Below are 22,141 nucleotides of genomic sequence, written 5' to 3' on the forward strand. Positions count from 1 at the left end.
AAAAAAAAAAAAAAAAAGAAAATGCACGTATGTGTGTGCTTGTGTGTGAGGGTAAACGTGTACATTAACCTAAACGCATGGACATGTGTGAAGATGTAAGGTGCAGTTTCGTGTGTATACAGAGTGCATGTTTATGTTTGTGAATGTGTGTATAAGGATGCATGCACGTGCACTTATAGTCATGTGTGAGGAAGAACATGTGTGTTTTGTGTGAGAATGTGTGTGCACACGGGTGCTTTTGAGAATGTGTGAGAAGGTGGATTGTGTGCACACTCACATATAGAAGTGTGTTTATGTATGTGGGTGTGTATACACATGCACGTATACATGTGTGAGGATGCATGTGTGGAAGGGTGAATGTATGCGTGCTGGTGTATGTCCACTACTGTGCCCATATGTGCTTCGGTGAGGCTATGTGCACATGTGCAGAGAAGCAGGGGAAGGATGGATGGCGGCGGCAGGAACCCCGTGATCTCTTCCAGATGTTTTTCGAGACCTCCTTGGTGTTGAGGACCAGACATTTCCAAGCACCAATGACAGATCTTTTTTTCTTTTTTGAGACAGAGTCTTGCTCTGTTGTCCCGGCTAGAGTGCAGTGGTGCAATCTTGGCTCACTGCAACCTGTCTGCCTCCTGGGTTCAAGCGATTCTCATGCTTCACCCTCCTGAGTAGCTGGGACTACAGGCATGTGCCGCCACTCCCAGCTAATTTTTGTATATTTTGTAGATACAGGGTTTCGCCATGTTGGCCAGGCTGGTCTCAAACTCCTGACCTCAAGTGATCCACCCGCCTCTGCCTCCCAAAGTGCTGGGATTACAGGCGTGAGGCTGACAGATCTTTTAAATAATGTATTTTTCTCCTCACATGGTCAAAAGGCAGCAAACAAGCATACAGGGGGTTCCTTTTTCTGAAGGACTGAACCTCCTCTCACCTGGAAGGTTGATCTTGGCCATGTGCACCTCTGCAGGCCCAGCCTCCTAGGCCAGACCGTGCCCTGGGCCCATGCTCCTTCTCCACCTCAGGGAGTGGCTCTCCCCTATCTCAGGGCAGATTAACTTCCTTGGCACCGGCTTTGTTTTGGCTCATTAAGTAGGAGCAGCAGCTGAGAGTGGAGGCCTCTCCCTTCCACTCCTGGGTCTGGTTCGGCTGAAAACACTTGATTTAGAGCTTCTCGCTTTGCTTTCCTGGCTGCATGTCCCGGGCAGAAGGGGAAACACCTAGGGCCCGGGCTATTTTGTCTGCTGAGATTTGGGAGAGGGACTTGTTTTCCCAATGAGGTGGCTCTGGCCCGAGCAGTTACTGTTTTGTTTGTTGAGCTTCGTTCCTCAGGCTGGGTGGGGTAGGGCTGACAAGGCTGTAATGGGAAGCAGGAGAGGAGAATCTGAGACTTGTGCAGATAAAAGTTCTCCACTGAGGGTCGGACATGCGTGATGGTGTGAAGGAGCTGACTTTTTTTGCAAGTGGCCTGCCAGGGAAGCCCTTGTGTTCATTTCAATCTTTTTTTTTTTTTTTTTTATCCATTCCTCTGACGTAAGCTGATAAATTAAAAAAAAAAAAAAAAAATCCATTCCACTCAACTTCCACTCCTCACCCCAAACCCCCACTTTCATTTACATATTGCCTCTCAAGGGCCATAAAGACCATGATGCTTTATCTCAGAAACAATTTGACCAACACGCCAACCCAGCCTGCCTGGAGCCTGTCAGGGCCTGCTAGACTGCAAGCTTCCTGAGGGCAAGGCCTGTCTCTCTCATAAGCCTGTTATTGCCCTAACATCTGGCCTAGTGCCTGCTGCCTGGAGCGTAACAGGCCTCATACATATTTGTCAGATGAGCGAAGGATGAGGTAAGTTACTACTGCTTTAAGTTCACTGCCCTTAGTAAATGGCCTTAATCCAAAGATCCTTTGGATCTTGAGCCAAAATTATATTAAGCCAAAATCTACTTCCCTCCAATACAGATTGTGTGTACCATGAAAGCCCCATATGCATGTGAAGATGGACATTATACTCTTCCAAAGGCCTAGATCCAAGCTGAACATAGTTCCCATAGCATTTCTCATATCACGAGGATGCAAGATTCTTCACTGTGTGCCCACCTTTATCAGGATAAATGCTTTTTTTCAATGTATATGTTCAAATATGGTTCATGAGCTGGACCATAACTTCTAGATGTAGCCTCGTCAGAGACAAGCACACTAGATGTTGCAGGATTGTGTACCCCAAGAAGATCTGTCTTAACTCCTTGTACCCGTGAATATGACTTATTTGGAAATCTGGTCTTTGGAGATGTAATCAAGTCAAGATGAGGTTATACTGGAGGAGAGTAGGCCCTAAGTGCAATGACTGATATCTATATGAGGAGAGAGGGATTTGGAGATACACGGACACATGAGGAAGAAACCTTTGTGAAGACAGAGGTAGAGACTGGAGTGATGGGCCTGTGTGCCAAGAATCACCAAGGATTGTCAGCGACCACTGGAAGCTAGGAGAGGCATGGAACAGATTCTCCCTCAGAGCCTCTAGAAGGAGTCAGCTCAGCTGACATCTTGATTTCAGATTTCCAGCCTTCAGAACTGTAAATAATACATTTCTGGCCAGGCGCGGTGGCTCACGCCTATAATCCCAGCACTTTGGGAGGCCGAGGTGGGCGGATCACCTGAGGTCAGGAGTTCGAGATCAGCGTGGTCAACGTGGTAAAACCTCGTCTCTACTAAAAATACAAAAATTACCCGGGCATGGTAGCGGGCACCTGTAGTCCCAGCTACTCGAGAGGCTGAGGCAGGAGAATCGCTTGAACCCAGGAGGCAGAGGTTGCAGTGAGCCAAGATCATGCCACTGCACTCCAGCCTGGCCGACAGTGCCAGACTCCGTCTCAAAAAAAAAAGAATACATTTCTGTTGTTTTTAAGCCACTCAGTTTGTGGTACTTTATGACAGCAGTCCTAGGGCACTAATATGTTGGACCACTACCCCCCTTGATCAATATAAAATATTATTCTTTGCAATCTTGTGGTTGTACCCTTAAAAAATTTAAACAAACCAGATAGAAACTACTGAAATTAATAAAATGATTTATAAAAATGGCTGGACACAAGATAAACACCCCAAAATCAAGGCATTCATCTTTACCAGTAAGCTATTGAGAACCATAATTCCAATATCCTATTCACAGTAGCACCCAAAGCCATAAATCACATAGCAATAAACCTGTGTGGGATCTTCATAAAGAACACTAACAATTTTACTTACAAATTTTAAAAGAGATTTGAATAAGATAGGTGTTGTTACATGGGAAAATTCAATTTAGAAAATTTGTTTAGTCCCAGATTAGTTTGTTGATTCATTATGATTCCAATAAAAATCCCAGTGAAATTCACTGACTTTTTTTTAAAAGAAAATTCATGACTGGCATGGTGGCTGACACCTGTAATCCCAGCACTTTGGGAGGCCTAGGCAGGTGGATCACTTGAAGTCAGGAGTTTGAGACCAGCCTGGCTGACATGGTGAAACCTCATCTCTACTAAAAATATAAAAATTAGCTAGGTGTGGTAGCAGTCGCCTGTAATTCCAGCTACTAAGGAGGCTGAGGCAGGAGAATCACTTGAACCCAGAGGCAGAGGTTGCCATGAGCCAAGGTCATGCCACTGGACTAAAATTTTTTTGCATTTTTAGTAGAGATGGGTTTTGCCATGTTGGTCTCGAACTCCTGGCCTCAAGTGATCCAGCCCACCTCAGCCTCCCAAAGTGCTGAGATTACAGGCATGAACCACGTGCCCAGGCCATCCTTGACTCTTCATCATCACTGATGCAGCTGTGTGGAAAGCAATGGTGATGGGAATTCAACCTTAGACTAATAAAAAAAAAGAAAGAAAAAAGAAGAAGAAATTCATATTTCATGAATGAGAGAAAATAACAAAATCCTGAATAGGAAGGGTGAGATGGGGTTGGGAGAGGTCCATCCAACCAGTTATCAGAACATATTAACTCAAGAGTATAAAACAGAAAAACACCATAAACAGGCAGATACTAGTTGGCGTCTGTTTCCTCCTTCCAGAAGCAAGCTCAGAGTGAGGCGAGATGGCTAAGATAGGACCCAGAGAAGACAAAACAGAAAATGTTGAAAATCTGGGGCACTTAGGTGCTTACACAGACTAAAAAACTAAAGAGAATCTCCTTGTTCACCATTTAGCATTAGTAGCACAGAACATCATTTCTACCCAGAGAGATCCTGGCTTAAAACGCCATCAACCAAATTGCTTTTGGGGTGGAAAGGAAACCCCTCCACCTTATTTCTGCAATGACGTGAAAGGTTGTTCTCAGGGAGGAGTTAGAAAGGGGGAGAGGCAGGAAGGATAGTATGCTTGTGCATATCTACTGATCACATCAGCATTTCTTTGGCTAGTTCTGCCACTTGCTGCGTTCTCTGAGAGGCGGTTTTGTAATCACCAGGACAACTTTTTCTTAGGCCAGTCATTTGAATTTCCAGAACGAAATTAGGTTGGGGAAGCCCCCTGAATTTGCAGACTCAATGTTCTCTGTTATATCAGAAGTTTGCTGAGCACCTGTGGTGTGCTAAGCTCTGTGCCAGTCCCCAAATGTTCCTGAGGGTTCCCAATACACAGTTATTTGTGCCTTCAACAGGATGGATTTACACCGGCCTTGTACGAAGCTGGTACACAGACTTACTGAGGAAGGGGCCAGCCAAGCAGTCACGTGCCACTGAATGCAGCTTGGTTTTTTCTCACCTCATTACATGACAATGACCAGAATGTTTATAAATACAATCATTTTTATTGAGTAGGAAGTAACTTAAAATGTGAATTATACATTAGAGCATTTTAGGAAGAACTTTTTTGCTGTGGTACAGTCACAGGGAGGCCAGATCCCAGATGCTGAAGTGTGGGGTGAAGCTAGGATGAGGACCAGGGAGATGAGAGAATCACCAGTGCCCAAGTAAGAGGATATTGTTCAAGGAGCTGGCAAATGTGGCTCAATTATACAGAGCAGTGGAGGGGGGAGACTGCATTAGGGGGCTGGCCTAGTTCAGTGGATGGTGACCTGGACACCCATTACAATCAGCTGGGGAGCTTTAAAAAAAAAGATCTGTGCTCAGATCCCAGGCCAGCCCAGTTAAATCCGAATCTCTGGGGGAGACACTCAGGCATTCAGGTATCTGTGTGTTGTGGATGAATCTCTACAGGTGACTGTAATGTGAAAGCAGCTCTGAGAACAGAGCTCCGGCCATAAGCAAGGCTGCTACTTCTTGCTTAGTTATACCTGACCCGGTGCAAATAAAATCACAATCCCACACTTAGGTGCATATACACACATACACGTGTGTAAAATTCTGGTCAACGTTACAATTTTAAACAAATAAATCTTTAGCATATTTGCTATCAGGGATCATCCTTGACTCTTTTTACTTTTCTAACACAGAGCCTTGCTCTGTCGCCCAGGCTGGAGTGCAGTGGCTCGGTCTCAGCTCACTGCAACCTTCGCCTCCCGGGTTCAAGCGATTCTCCTGCCTCAGCTTCTGGAGTAGCTGGGATTGCCGGTGTGCACCACTATGCCCAGCTAAATTTTTTTTTTTAATATATTTTTAGTAGAGACAGGTTTTACCATGTTGCCTAGGCTGATCTTGAACTCCTGACCTCAAGTGATCCACCCACCTCAGCCTCCCAAAGTGATGGGATTACAGAACTGAGCCACCTGCCCAGCCCATCTTTGACTCTTCATCATCGTCGATGAAGCTGTGTGTGGAAGGCAATGCTGATGGGAATTCAACCTTAGACTAATCTCTAGGTCTACATGCACAGTGCTTGACTTGATTTTCTTTTTTTTTAACTCATTATTGGTTGCTTTTCAGATGTGTAGGAAAAAAGATTCTGGATATACAAACCAAATAAACTAGGGCTTCCTTATCTTACTGAGTGTCTCTGTCATTTCCCTCGTTGTTGTCCACAATTGGTTTCCTTTGACTAAAGTAGTTGTACCTGAGACTATTCTCCCTTTGAAGCTCTCTCAGCCAATCTCGCTGATGGGTGCATCAGAAGAAGATTGAGAGGGTTGTACTTGTACTTTTTTTAAAAGGGTTTGCCTACAGAGTGCGGTGTGAGATGTGGGGGGACCCATAAGGATTTTTCTAGAAGTTTCTGTCCTCAGAGATTTGCTCTAACAGAGGGTAGGGTCACAGTTTCGAATTAGGCATCTTCTTGCTGATGCTGGTTAGTCTGATACATTTGGACTTCAGAGTCCTATCCTTATGCCACAAATGTGGGCTAGTCACCCACTTTTTCCTTGTGATATATCCCAAGGAAGAAAAGCATCATAAGATTTGGAGATGGGGCTTCCCTCTCTATGATAAAAAAAAAAACCTAGATCCAGATCAGAATGAAGAAACTGAAAAGAGAAAATCCAACCCTTTTCAGATCCAACCCCACCCTGTCCCTGGGTGGCCCTTACTTAACCCATCACCCAGCACTCCCTCTAGGGAAAAGCCTGCCCAAAAACTTTGGTCCTAAGAAAAGCCTTACCCTAATAAAGAAACTGGGCAGCTGCTGTGAGCTGCAGCTGCTTTTATGGAAGGAGCTAGACCAGAAGCTAGACTAGGGCCAACAAGGCAGGCCTCTGTAACAATCTTCCAAGGAGGTAAGGTGGGGAGAAAAAGGATTCCTCATTTACATTGAGAGTAAACTTCCTGTCCTATTAAACAATGAGGCATTCAAAATCCGCCTGAGTAAAAGTCCCCTGATGCAATGAGAGGGTGAGCAATTTCATGTCAGGCTGTTGTTATGGGATTTATACATGTCTTAGCTAGGGCTTGAGGTGAAAGTCAGAGCCAAAAACAATAGCCCTAAACCCCACATGCACAGAAACCTCATTCCAGTGGAGTTTCCTTAAGAGAGCACAGCAGACTTTTCACAAACAAAGTGACTTCAAAGGTAGACTTGCATCACTGCCTCCTCCACTTGACACTTCCCTTCAGCCCAGACCTGGCCCCTCTGTTTCTTGGTTTAATTTATGAGGTTCTCACACACATTGCAAAGCAATTATCTGAGCTGCTGGCCAACAGGAAGGTAATTGTAACTGAGTACTTCCTTTGTCAAGCGCTGACGCTGGCCACCGCAATAGTGATGACGCTGGCCGCAGCAATGGTGATCGGAGGCGTGCCGGCAGCTCAGCACCCAGTGACAGGACACCTCCGTTTCTCCCCCACCCCCAACACAGTGCTCTCTGACTGAATTCCCCAGGGAGAGGGAGGCCAGTGGGTTGGAGGAATGGGGGAATTTTCTTACATCACTTGACGTGCTTGCTTTCACTGGCAAAATCCTGAGTCATGACTGAAGCCGTATTGCCTCAAGTCTCCGGCTGAAACCAGGGGTTATAGGTTTGGAAACCTGATTCCATCGGCTGTCTCTTGTCCAATCATCAGAGGAAATGTGTGTTTCAGTTGACCCTCTTCAAGTTGAAGTGCCTTTGGATTGAGGGGATTACGTGAGAGAAGTGGCTCTGTAGTGGCTTAGTAAGCCGATGCCATGCGAGTGAACAATATTTGACATTCGGTGAGTTTACAGAAAGGGCAGTCTCTCTGTTTGTTTAAACCAAGATTAAGTGAAAGGAAAAGTTTTTCTTTCCCATCCCAAGACAAATGTGAAACACATGTTTTCCCTTTTGGCTTTGTAAGTACAAGGCTCAAACAGTTCTCCCCAACCCCCTCGGCCGTGAGTTTTTAAGGATTGCAGAATGTTTCCTCTCTTTGGTGGCCAAAGCCAATATGAGCCTTTGTATTTCCAGACAGTGGAGCTGAAGATGATAGCCTACTTGGTTCCAGGTAATCGTGTAGGGTGTTTCTGGGCCTACCATTTGATGGGTAGATAGGATGGTAAGATGTAGTACAAGGAATCCCAGGCCTGGGTTCAAGTCTCAGATAGGCCTTTGTCCATGTGACCTCACTAAGCTCAGATTCCTCATCTACAAAATGAGATTGGTTGAACCTTAAATATTTCAGGTAATTTCTGCCTTCAGAAAGGATGTTCATTCAGGTTGATTTTTCTGGTATGTGGGGGACATTCCTAGTTGAGGTACCCTTTGCATGGGCACAAGGCAGTGTGCAGGCCTGAGGGTTGGGAGACCTCAGTCAAAGGGCCTGCACTGCCACTGACTCACTGTGACCTTGAACATCTCACTTCTCCTCTTTGTGAGTCCTTCTTATCTGAGAGAGAAGGTTTGACAGTCTTGCCCCTGACATAGCGGTTCAGATATGAGACGAGCCTGAATGAGACTGGGATGTCAGGTACTTTGAGTTCCTTGGAATGAAAGGGTCATTCATCTTGGAAGATAAATTGTTAAAAAATGCTAGCCCATAAATATTTTTGGATTATCTCAGGAATAAAGAAAATCAACGTTGTTTACTCTTGGTTTTCTTTTTTTTTCTTTTCTTTTCTTTTCTTTTTTTTTTTGAGATGGAGTCTTGCTCTGTCGCCCAGGCTGGAGTGCAGTGGTGCGATCTCAGCTCACTGCAACCTCTGCCTTCCGGGTTCAAGTGATTCTCTTGCCTCAGCCTCCTGAGCAGCTGGGACTACAGGCACATGCCACTACGCCCGGCTAATTTTTTTTGTATATTTAGTAGAGATGCGGTTTCACTGTGTTAGCCAGGATGGTCTCGATCTCCTGACCTCATGATCCACCCACCCCGGCCTCCTAAAGTGCTGGGATTATAGGTGTGAGCCACCGCGCCCGGCCCACTCTTGGTTTTCTTTAAATTGCTACTGGTTCAGGGAATATAAGCACCCAATGACCAACATGGGCTATAAAATCAGGACTTTTCCACCCTGTATTGGCCAAAGCAATGTTCCTAGTAGATTGCTTTGATCATGTTGCTACTCTGCTCAGAAAACTTCAAGATGCTACTTGCCTCCAGGATACACTCCAAACTGACAGTCAGTTCCCCTTGTGACCTGGCTTCACCTGCATTATATATCACCTCTTCTACATTAAATCCTATAATTCACCAGCATTGCCACAATGATATCAGATCACCTCAGCAACATCTCCTCATAAGTGGGTGGCCATTCTCTGGGTGCAGTGATAGGGAGAAGCCTCTGATACTCAAAGCAATCTGGCCTTTTCCTAATCACCCCTCATTGTTAGATACTTCTTCCCTATATTGAATGAGAATCTGCTTCATCACAAATCCCAACCAGCCACAGGTCCCACTGAGCTACCCCAATTCAGTTTCATTCCTCTTCCTCAATGTTTAAAGACAGCTATCATGTCACCCTGGAGAAATCTCTTTTCCAGACTAAACAACCGTAATGTCTTTAACAGATTTTTCATTTACTTGGTTTTCAGACCCCTAAATGTTGTTGTTGTTACCTTTCCCTAGACATGCTTCAGATGGTCAATGTCCCTTTTAAAAACGTGACCCTTTGGACTAAATGCAACGCTCTAAATGTGGACTGGTTGGTGGCACTAGTATCTCCTTTGTTTCTATAATACTTAGGTTAGGTAAGAGACATGACAATACTTCAGTGGCTTAAAGAATATAGAATCTTTTTTCTCTCAAGTAACCATCTTGAGAGTTGAGTGATGATAAGTGAGATGAGTGATCCAGGTGGGCAAGGTGCTGTATTCTCTGCAGTCATTCAGTGACCCAGGCCCCTTCTGACTGGGGATCTGCTATTCTATGTGGTGTTCTGGTATAAGCTGGGTTGCTACCAAGTCTCAGATGCATCCAGCAAGAAAAGGAAAGTGTGAAGGGGAGGGGGCATTCACCCACCTCTTAAGGGCTCCAGCTGTCACTGAAGATCTTTTGTTAGCATTCCACTCATGAAAACTCAGTCCTATGGTCATGTTCAACTGCAAGGGAAGCTGGAAAATATACCACAGCCAGGCAGCCCTGTGTCAGAAGCCCCATCGCTATGGAAGGACAGGAGAATGGACATTGGCAGCCATAGTGGGGGCCAGCCTATTGGTCTTTCAGTTCCAAAAACACATCAAGTTCCTTCCAGACTCAGGGCCTATGCACTCAATGTCCTTCTTGAAGTGTTTTGCCTCTCTGACCGTCCTTCCTCTTCGTATGGCCTCAGCTCAAACATCACTTCCTCAGAGAGGCGTAACCTGACCACTTCATGAAATGCAGGTCTCTTCTGACCTTTCCCCACTTTTATTTGTGCCCCTCCAGACCCCTGTCACAAGGTTTAATGATTTTATATATTTACTTTTTCTGGTGTTTGTTTCTGTCCTCTGCTAAACTACAGGCTGTATGTGGGAGGGACTCTTTCTGTCTTGGTCCCCAGTGTGTATTCACCACCCAACCTCGTACCTGACACATTTTAGGGGACAAAATAAGGACTTGTTGAATTAAAGAACATAGTGACACGATATGTTTACTAAATATAGCCTTCTTTTGCCAAGTGCATTACACTGTTAGGTCATATTGTGGTAAACTAAAAGGCCTTGATCTCTTTTCACATCAACTGTGGTTAAGACATATTTCTCCATCTGCTTTTCGAGAAGTTGATTTTTTGACCCTAGACACAGTATTTTGCATTTATAACTATCGTATTTCAGCTGCTTTTTTTTTTGTCTATCATTCTAGCCCCAAAAGATCTTTTTTGATATACCAATGAATACATTTATTTATCTCGTCCAGTTTCATATTATCTGGAACTCTGATAATGTATCCTGTGTGCCTGTGTGTTTCCTTATGTCACTGGCAAACAGGAATGAAGATGGAAAAATGAAATGGGCCAAACATCAAGCCCTGTTATAGTACGGAAACCATCCTCTATCTTGCCATTGATCCATCACCTCTGGAGATGAATGTTGACTTACACAGACCACAGCCCTACCAAGAATATCACAGAGCCTATGTCAGATGCCTTGCTGCAAGGAGTGGCATAATGGAACTCAACACAGTTAAGTTCTACTCTTACACAGAACAATAAAACTTTACATTAGAAAAAGACCAAATTCCAGCCAATCACAAGAATCCCTTGGACAACATCCTCTAGTTTACCAGTCTAGTAACCTTATAAAAAACAGGAAGTGACTAGTTCTTAGTGCACCCATGGTTGACTCTTAGCAATTATTGTTTTCACCTAAGTGTTTGCAAACCCTTAATTCAAAATTTGTTCTGAAACTTTTACAGGATTTCCTTTCTGGAAATCCTGCCACACTGGTCCATTTTCTGTCACCAAACCCCCTTCAATCCTCATACCTCTGAGCAGTCTCTCCTCTGTTCCTCTTAGTAGGAGATGCTCTTCCTGCCTGGCTCTATGTATACAAACCTTGACCTCCCCTCAAGATCCAGTTCAAAAGTCACTCCCTCCTTGAAGCTTTCCCTCACCATGCCAGACTTCTCTCTCTGCTCTGAGGTATGCGTTAACCTGTTGGTATTTGTTAACCCTATTCCTCTTCAGGGCTTGTTGCTGCTGCATCAGATGGTCTGTCTGAACAGCTCAGGACTTCCTTTCATCATACACAGCCAGTGCCTTGCACAGAACCCATTCCCAGGAAGGTATGTACATTGACTCAACCATTGACAATCAGTATCAACTTATGCTCAGGGCCTAGTCCCTCATTCTAACTTTGGCCAATGCTGTGCTCAGGAGCTAGATGCTGTGGTCTTCTAGTGTGTTTGGAAATAACACAATTTGTTGTTGTTGTTGTTTTAAGTAAAAAATTATAAAGTACCAAAGAAGCTGCAGAATTATTGGATTTTTTTTTACATGAAGGGAAACCAATCTGTTTGATATAACATTCTGGAAAATCAAGGTGGGTATGGGAATATGATTAATCTAAACCATAACATTTATACATCCCGAATGTTCCTGCAGCAAAGGAGACCAATCAAAATTCACAGCTACAAGCAAAACATTTTTGGAAGTGTTTACTCACCTTTCAGATGCATATTTAGACTTACAAAAGATTTCAAGTAGGGCTTCTTTAACTACTTGTGTAGATTTAAAACAATTTAGTTCCTATGTAACTTTGGAAGAACAAGTCAATATAATAACGTGAAGTCCACCTGCACTGAAGTTCCCTTGGTAGCATCAGTATCTGGCAGAGCTACCGATGCCACATCATACCATATTGAGAGGAAAAAGTTAGCTCTATTAGATCATCGACTCTAATTCCTCCCAACTGCAAATAAAAACTTTGTACCCTGAAGGGGAGGGGACTCAGAAAGGAATGAGTCTCCCACTGCTGGAGTCCCCACCTGCCACAGCATTCACAAAAGGAGCCCCCTCCTCTTCCCAGCCTCCCAAGCTGGCCACCTCCTTCAGAAAGTTTCAGAGAGAAACTTTCTTTTCTATCAAAAAATGCTGATGACTCTATTTGCAAAATGTCTCATTATAAAAACCTTCTCTGCTCCTTGCTTTCTGAGCTTTAATAAATCCTGGATTAGTAAGAAAACCACCCAGGCACTGACTCTCCACATTTCCCGACGAGCTGTCTGGAGTTGGCTTCTTCTTCATGAGTAACTGCCCCAAACTTTTGGAAAATTGCCCAATGCCAGGAACTTAGGACCACCAGATCAACTTCTCAGAGCAGGGAAAGAAAAATCATCATAATGTCAGTCCTGAAAGCTGGCACTGGCCTCTCCTCCCTTGTTTCTCTCTCTTTCCTTGCTGGCCTTTCTTGCTCATAGCAATTCATGCATGTTCCCCCCACTTTTTTGACTAAGAATAGAATCTGGGTTCCCAGCTATCACCTTAAATGTACAACATGTGGGTTTTCAGTCGGCTATTAGCTTTGCTCTTTCTCGTAACTCCTCTATGATAGGACATTCAGAGCTCAGGAGGAAGCCTCTTTTCTAGTTATTTCCATTCAGTGCTTCACTCTCTTTAAATATGTCCATCCAGATTTCTAGGAAATTGCAGTGCTACAGCTGTTCTCTCAAAAGGGGCACATTAAAGTTTCCAATCTCAACACTTTTGCTGGCTTGCATTTCATGTGAGCTCAGGGCCACTTTCACAGTTTCCAAAGTGTCTTTCTAGCCTCCACCTTTCCTTCCCTCATTTCCTTCTGCTTTTCTTTCCCTCTTGGGTGAGCCTCCATGAGAAGAGTGCTTCAGCCTTAGTGGAGCATGCTGCCCCTGTCACCCCCTTAGCAGGGGTTAGGCTGAGAGGCATAAACAGGTGTCAATGGGGACTTCATAGTGCCATCGAAAGGCAAAGGTAGTATGACACCAGTAACTGCAAGAGATGACCAGGCTAGGGGTAGTGGCTGAAGTTGTAAGATGAAAGTAGTTAGGGGAATTGAATGTCCAGAAGACACTTTCAGAAGCCAGCTGGTTTACCATCTGCAAGATGGTAAATGAAATGTACTTGAACTGCAGAGAAAATTTTGTGGTCTGGAGGCTGCTGCAGTAATCCAGGCAGCAGAAGATGGTGCCCTGAAATTACTTTAGGAGAGAAAGAGAGGGTTGAGGGGAAAGAAGGAATTCAGGTGACATATATAGCATTCCAAATGATTTCACTTGGTCCTCACTTGTAAAGAATGATTATCCCCATTTCACAGGTGAATCTCAGGAGGTGCTGAATTGCTCACCCAAGCCTACATGGCTAAGAAGAGGTCCTGAGAGGACTAGGGTATTAGAATAGTATACCATTGCCAGCTAGTAGTCTCTTAGCACAAATTGGACCCCTCGTAGGACTTAGAGAGAGACGTAGGGCAAGTGAGTTTAATTGTGGGAGAAAAGGGCCAAGCTCAAGTCATGAGTGGTTTTCAAAGAGAGCAGGCCTGGGTGGGGTGTGGCCTCAGGGAGTCCTGGGAGATGGGAGGCATGGCGTGAGAGGGCAGGAACAGCAGGCAGCAGGGTGTCAGGATAGGAGCCCTGAAGACTCCTCTTTGGGTAGAGGGACACCAAAACCAAACATTTACAGCTTAAGCTAACTGATCAGTATGTCTTGGAGAAAGACAGCTTTTGACTGCAATATAAGACACTGTAGCTGAGATGGGCAAGGAGTGAAGGAGGAAGACTCAGGGCAAGAAGGGAGCAAGGCCATGGTACAGTTGCCATGTACATGGTACAGGTGCACTCAGACCAGGTCCTCCATAAACTGTGAGATCTGGGGCAGCCAACGCAGGCTATGTACAATAGTTACTACCCACCCACCCCCCACCCCCAGGAGATAATGATGAAACTTCAATGTGATGATATGCATTAGAAACTCTTTGGAAGTCCTCTGTAAGTGGTGAGCTCTGATATAACATATTAGCCTGAGTTGTAGTTACTACCTACTAAAGCCTTCTCTGGAGAAAGATTGTTAGTGTGCTCCTTGGTACTCACTGGTCCCCAAATCCTTCCTTGAAGGAGTCTCTTTGGAATCTGGATGAAGTGGTAACCTCCAGCAGCTAATAGGCTGTTGGCTGGAAGGGCTTCTTAAGTTTCCTGTCCTAGTGCCTTGTCATTCCCCCAAGACTAGAAGCGAAGACTCAGACAGAAAGAATTAGAACTAGTTTTCAAAACACTGAAAACAGAAAGAGATTTGACCTTAGTTTTAGGGTTAATGGAAAAAAAACTTTTTTCTTTTTCTTTTTTTGAGGCAGGCTCTTGCTGTGTCACTCAGCCATGATCACAGCTCACTGAAGCCTCCACCTCCTGGACTCAAGTGATCATCCCATATCGGCCTCCCGAGTAGCTGTGACTACAGGCTAATTTTTGTATTTTTTGTAGAGAGAGAGTTTCACCATGTTGCCCAGGCTGGTCTTGAACTCCTGGGCTCAAGCAATCTGCCCTCTTTCGCCTCCCAAAGTGCTGGGATTACAGGCATGAGTCACCGCACCCAGCCCAAATTTCATTTTTAAAATTTCCAACAGCAGCTGCCTGCAATGGTTACAAGGGGACCTAAGACCAGTGACTGTAGGAAGTGGGGAAAAAGGTATTTTAAAGGAAAAAAGAAGGAAGTGGGGTGAGTTTAGGGGCTCAAGTTAGTGAGCTTTGGTTTCCAAAAGAAGCCAACTTTGACTTAGTAATTAAGATACATCTGATTTTCTGGTAGCACAACTCAAGTTAGAACATTGGATAAGAGGTTTGAAAGAACAATTCAGTTGCATGAAAACTTCAGAAGATACTTATTGTGGAAATTTATGTACATACGAAAGTAATTCCCAGAGAGGGTCGTTTGAAAAGGTTGGCCCTTGGCCCTTTTCTTCACTTCCTCACCTGAAAATGGGTAAACAGCTCAGGGAAAGAGTGAGAATCAATGCAGCCATCTTTCTGATGATTCAGTGATTTTTTTTTTTCCAGAGATGGGGATTATTCTTTGACTTTCCCGTTTGAATATTGTTTTCTGTTTCTGCCTCTTTAATTAGAGACAGAAATTCAATTAATAAGGAGGAAAAAAAGAGAGTCTTTTCAAGCCAATTTCCTTGTGCTCCCAAGAGTTTTTGAGGTTAGGTCAGCACATATCTATGCTGTTTACCTCTTTGGCTGTTGACAGGATGGCATGTGACTTGGCCAAGAGCTGTAGCTGGCCATAGCAATGACCACTGCTGTCTTGGCTTCAGAGATGCTTACTGTCTTGTCATATAACAACAGTTTTGTTTACCAGATAAAATTTTTTATAAAATATATATATTATTATATTTTTGCAACACCTATCAAAGAAAGAGAAAGCAGCCATGCCAAGGTACAATGAGAGGTCACTGTGCTGTATCAAGCACTTTGGGTTTCCTGTTGACTAGCCTACATTTCTCTTTGCATTAAGACTCACAGCCACTCCTCCTCACCGCCCCCACCGCCCCTGCTACCTTGCCCCTAAGAAAACTGAACATTATAAAGTGAAAGTAAATGAAATGCTTTGAGGGAAAAAGTCACGGTATGTCTCTAGGCTGAAACACTTTTTTCAGGTTGCTTAAAAGAAATTATATTTGGCCCATTTTCAGGGCAGCTCTTTGGCTTGGGGAAATAAGGCATCTGCTAAATCAGCAGTCCCTACCCCACTCCATTCCACCAGTCATAAGCGCTTCCAAACTTAGCTGGGCCAGTACTTAACACAGTAGACTAAGAAAATGATCTGAATGTTCAATCAAATCAGTATCTTCTATGGGAGAATATTCACAAAGTATAGTTAATTGAAAAAAACAGAAATACACACACACACAAAAGAAATATACTAAAGTAGGGAGTGGGCCTACGGGTAATTTTTTTCTTCTTTGTGCTTTTCTTATTTTGCCACACTTTTTACCATAAGCAGGTATTATACTCATAGCAAAGCATGGTGGTTAAAAGCACAGACTTTGGAGTCAGACTGCCTGGTTCAAATCCTGGCTTTACCACTTCCTGTAGTGACATTAAGCAAATTACTTAATTTCTCTGTGCCTCAGTTTCCATATCTGTAAAATGGGGATAAGGATTGTACCTATCTCAAAGGGTTGTTATGGGAATTAAAGAGTTAATATGTATGACATGCTTAGACCACATCTAGCCTACAGTAAACCCTTAAGTGTTAAATGAAGAAAACATTAATTTTTTAATTTAGTCAAATTATGGTTAATTTTCTCTAGTACTTGCCATTCTATGACATTCACATTTTATTATATGTGTTGCTGAATAGAGGGCACATACATCCCAAAGCCAATGTTTGTCCTCAACTAACATAGTTAGGGTGGATGCTTGACATTTGTTGGGTGGCAAAAATTCTTACTTCCCAGGCCATGACAAAAAGCAGGGATTTCCCATGGATATACTATGACCCCCCACCCCCAACCCCTCATTTGGTAATAGATGAATTATGGCAAGCCTTATTGTTTACTAAACCACAGTTTATACTATCACAATTTGATTAATGACATTCACAGAACTGAAAGGATCCTTGACCTTTGGTAAATTATGCCCTGCTTACCCAGGAGTTGAAATGCCTTGGGCAAACCTGTGTTCAGTGATACGTGCTCCACTTCCTCACGTAGGCCTGGGAGGTGGAGAGGGAAATGGGAACCAGCTTTGTGGCAGACAGTCAAATAATTGTGAAATTGTTAATGACTGATAGGAAAAGATGGAGGAGGTAATGATGAGGCAGAATTAGTTCTGAAAGATCTTTTCCCATCAGTAAGAGGGTCTTCACACAGAAGCAAACCCACAGCTTTAAAAAACTCTAATGTTGTGGAAAGAGAGAAAATACACTTTATGTTGTCTTGCAGACTAAAAACCAGAATGATTGAGCTATTTTTTCATTCTGTAATAAAAAATGTTATGTTGGTGAGGTATAGCCCAAAAGTTGACAGAAATAAGTAAACTGGAGAAAAAAAAAAAAAGGACAGGAGGAGGGATCTCCTACCCAGAGGAGAGAAGACAAGATGGCACTGAAAATCATATAAAATCACCACTGATGCTGTTTCCTTTCAGCCAATGGAAAATATTCTACAAAAGGAAACTCCAAATCTCTTGTTTACTCAGCTGTCTGTACAAAGTGAATTATTCATGATTAAATGTGAATAATAAACCTATGCAAATATTTGTTGTATTCTTAATTTTGAGGAGGTTGGGGAGCAGCAGGAAGTCACCTTAAAGTGATTTAGTTAACTATCACCTTTAAAATTAAATTAAGAAAGAAAATACTTTTGATTGTTATTTTATATGCCTCCCCCCAAGAAAACGCACAAGGTTGTTTTTTTCTTAAGAGGCTTATGTCCTATTGGAAATGACATTTATTAAAGTCTTCTCTTAGTATTATGACCTTTATATAATTTCCTTAGAAATGATAGTTGAAAGCTTTTTTTTTTTTTTTTAATTTAACTGGCTTTAGAGGGCTGAAAAGCTTACAGCAGAGTTCTTTCTAAAAGGAAACCTAACTGACAGCAAGTTTCCAGGTACCTGCTGCTTACTGTAAACTCTTACCTATACATTTCAGTTATAGGTTTTTGATAAAGGGAATATTACAATAATACTGATACCTGGCAGTTTTTAGCTGTTTATCTTTTTGGTTACAGAATTGGTTTAACAGTTTCCACCAGAACTGTTAGACTAATGACTTTTAGCTAGAACTATGTTAGAGTTTATTTAGCTTATCCATTTTAAGAAGCACTTGAAATCTAAGCAATAGCAAGATATTGAAAGATGGTTTATCATCTTCCAAACTCTGTGACTTTTTTGCCTCTCTACACATTGTATCATCACCATAATCTCTTAAACAGTTCATAGCATGCAAATGATTGCTTTATATACTATAATCATAAATGAGTTTCATTAATAAAAACAACTTCCCTGTGAGCCTCATTTTGAAGGCTGGGTTGTTTCTGACTAAAGCCCAAGTTTCAGTGAAGCATAGACGAGGTTCTGATGAAGCTCGCTTTTGCTGGACAGTAACCCAAATGCCTGGAGGAGGGGCCAGAAAACTGGTCCAGGCTCTCCTGGTTCCTGGGATCAGGATCTCTCTAGAACCACTGATGATGCATGGGCTGGTCCCTCAAGGGAACCCTCCATTCCTCCTCAAAACTATCCCAGAGCCCAGGCAGAGGGATCGCAGGTACTGTGCCAGATTTAGAGCAGACTGTCATAACCCACTGCTTCTACCTCCTGGTTGTTAAAAACCCTAAGTGGAAAGACAGGTTCACCATCCACATTTTGCAACTAAAGAAATAGAGGAATAGAGAACTAAGAGACTTGTCCAGAAATAAAGGGAGAACCAAGATTAAGATTACAATCCAGACTTTGACTCTAATGAATATTCCATGTTACCCTGCCCTGCATCACTGTCCCCTATCTACCTAGAAACCAGTGAATTGGTGGTTTGCCAGTTGCCAGCACAATCCCTAGCACCACACTTAACCCACTGTTATCTTTTTCTTCTGCTAATATCATTTCTGTAGATTTGCACTTGTGAAAATGGACCATATGGTGGAATAAGAGATCAGAAAGTCATCTAATCTACTCCCCAGGCGTTAAGCAGCACTGTGTCAAAACCAACCTAGATTTCCAGAATATATCGTTCTACCACCTCCTCTGAAATTTGAATGCCATCGAATGCAACCTAAGTCTATTTTCTTTTATTCTATGTTGACTGAGGACAACTATTTTCTTATTTAAAAAAACCAAAACATTAAAATTGCATTTTAAGGTTAATTGGCCATGTTAATAAGTGGCAAACTTAGGCCTCAAATAGAAGATAATAAGTAACTTGAAATGTTTGGAAAAAGATGATCTATATTTAATAAAACTCCATCAGTGAGTGAAAAGTGGTTTATTAGCATTTTCATTGTTCTGTTTCTCATAGTCTACAGTTATATTAGCAAACTTGCATTTCACTTTATGGAAACTTGTCTCCATTATGATTTAGTTCAATGGTTTCCTTCTCATACTATTTCAGCTAGGGAGTCATTTCATTATGCTGGGAAGTTTCTGAACATGTAATGTAATTAATTCCTTTAATAGGCTCCTCTTTATGGAAGACCCATTAGTAGACATCGCTGTGAATTAACATCTTAGTCCAGGAGAAAAGCTCTTTGGAGGCAACAGTGAAACAGATAAATCTTTGTTGAGAGATGTGACCAGAGGATTTAACCACATTCCTTGTGGTTTCAGAATGACATGCGTATTATGGGACCCACAGATAGGCAGAGATACTTGTCATTCTCAGTAATGACCTGACCACACCGATTCTTTAACATACAGAGATAGTTCTAAATGTTATAATTTCTTAGAAGAAAACATCATGGGGGTTTCTGATGTCTGAAGGCAGGGGAATGAAGTGAAATTCTGCCCACTGGCTCGTGCCTATGAAGTAAGGCTACTGGCTTTCTTTTAACTGACAAGTTAAAAGTATACTTGAAGGCTTCTGGATAACTTCTTTCTATATCAACCTACTAAGGATTGGTCTTCCCTCTGAATCTTGATGAATAGCAATGAAGTCTTTCTGTGGGGGTCTGAATATTTTCTTACATTATTTTTACATATGGTCACTGGAAACAGATTGCTCTGGGTTCAAAATTCTGACTTTGCTATGTACTAACTGTGTGACCTTCAGGAGGTGATTTAACTTCTCTGTATCTTAGATATCTTATCCAAAATTGAGATAAAAGCAGTACCTGCTTCAGTTGCTGAAGAAGATTAAATGAATGAGCACATGTAGGTGCTTAGTGGAGTGTCTGGCCTGGAGTAAGTGCCATTGATGTTGACTAGTATTGTGTTTAACTCTGCTGACTGGAGGTCCCACCATGGGCATGCAGGCCTGTAACATGAAAGCTGAAAAACTCTGACAAAGCAGAGGAGTGGGTGCCTGGGTCTGGGGAGGGTGGACTGGCTGCAAAGGGATACAAGGGAACTTCTGGGGTGACAGAAATACTCTATATCTTGATCACTGTGGTGGTTACCCCAGTGTAAGCTAAAAAGCAATTCAAACAATTCTTTCCCTGATTATCTCATTTAATATGCTAGTCCAGGCTCTAATCGCCTTACATCTGTATTAATGGAGTAGTCTCCTGGTTGATTTTTCTGTCCCTGAGCTATTTCTTCTTCAAATCCTCCTTGACGTGCCCATGCTCACTCCCATTTCTGGGGCTACTTCAATAATCATACCTAGAACAGTATATGAGTCATTTGTTTAAAAGGGAGGGAAAGAAATAAATGTGCATAAGCAAGTATGTTTGCTTGTTTATGCCTAAAATAGCTCTGGAAAGACATATGAGAAAGTGGTTATGTTAGTTCCCTATGGGGAAGGGAACTCGATGGCTGAGGGATTTGGGTGGGAGGGAGGTTTTTCTTTATATATCCTTTTGTTCCTTTTGAATTTTAAATCATGTGAATGTATTACCTAATCAAAAATAAATTTAAAAAAGTAGGAAATAATAAAACCCTACTGAGTTAATCTATTCATTCAACGAATATTTTATTTATTTTTTATTTTTTTATTTTTTAGAGATGGAGTCTTGCTGTGTTACCCAGGCTGGTCTCAGACTCTTGGGCTCAAGCGATCCTCCTGCCTCAGCCTCCTGAGTAGCTGGGACAACAGACACACATCACCGCACCCAGCTCATTCAACAAATATTTACTGGTTATCTATCACTTGTCAGGCACATAGCAGGGTTAGGGTGTCCACAGCCATGATTGTGTTTCATTGGCAGATCCTTCATAAACTGCACGTCACCAGCCCTGTCTGCTTGTTTAGCTTTAAAGCTTGCTTTTAGGAGATAGAAAGTCCACTGGTTAATCACAGTGGCCATGGCTGGCAACTGATTTAGGAAAAAACAAGGTCACGGTCAACTATGCTACAAAGGACCTCCCTCCACATACTGAAAAGACGTAAAAAGCTGTAGAAGTGGCAAGGGTATCAGATGATACCTCCTAACTAATGTTTATCGAACATTAACTTTCTGTGTGCCAGATATTCTTCTAAGTGCTTTCCCTGTATTAACTCATTGAGCTCTCACAATAGCTCTGTGAGAAAGATACTACTATTGCCCCATTTCACAGATAAGGAAGTTGATGTACAGAGATAGCAAATAAAACATTAAAATTGTTACACAGTCACACAGCTAGTAAGTAGGATGACCAGGGTTTGAACCCAGATAATGTCTAACTCTAGAACCCTGCCTTTCAGAAAAAGGATTTATAAAATGTTCCTTTGCTCTAAAATCTCTGTTGAAATTCAACTATTTATAGAAGTGTCACTGAGTTTTATAGCTGGAAGAGACTATGGTATTCAGTTTGTTCGATTCTTATCCAAATGGACAACATCTTGGACAACTAGTCTTGAACACTTCTGGTGATAAGGAACTTGTTACAGCCAGAAGCAGTCACCATCTGACAGTTCTAATTGCTAACAAAAACAGTCAAATGTTGATTGCCTTCCATGTGCCAGGCTATTTGCTAGAGCATGGGGTGAAAATTCTTTTTTTTTTTTTTTTTTTTTTTGAGGCGGAGTCTCGCTCTGTCGCCCAGACTGGAGTGCAGTGGCTCAATCTCGGCTCACTGCAAGCTCCGCCTCCCGGGTTCACGCCATTCTCCTGCCTCAGCCTCCTGAGTAGCTGGGACTACAGGCGCCCGCCACCTCGCCCGGCTAGTTTTTTTGTATTTTAGTAGAGACGGGGTTTCACCATGTTAGCCAGGATGGTCTCGATCTCCTGACCTCGTGATCCGCCCGCCTCGGCCTCCCAAAGTGCTGGGATTACAGGCTTGAGCCACCGCGCCCGGCCT

The sequence above is a fragment of the Rhinopithecus bieti genome, unplaced genomic scaffold, assembly GCF_001698545.2.
Source record: "Rhinopithecus bieti isolate Rb0 unplaced genomic scaffold, ASM169854v2 scaffold_36959, whole genome shotgun sequence".
Lineage (NCBI taxonomy): Eukaryota > Metazoa > Chordata > Mammalia > Primates > Cercopithecidae > Rhinopithecus > Rhinopithecus bieti.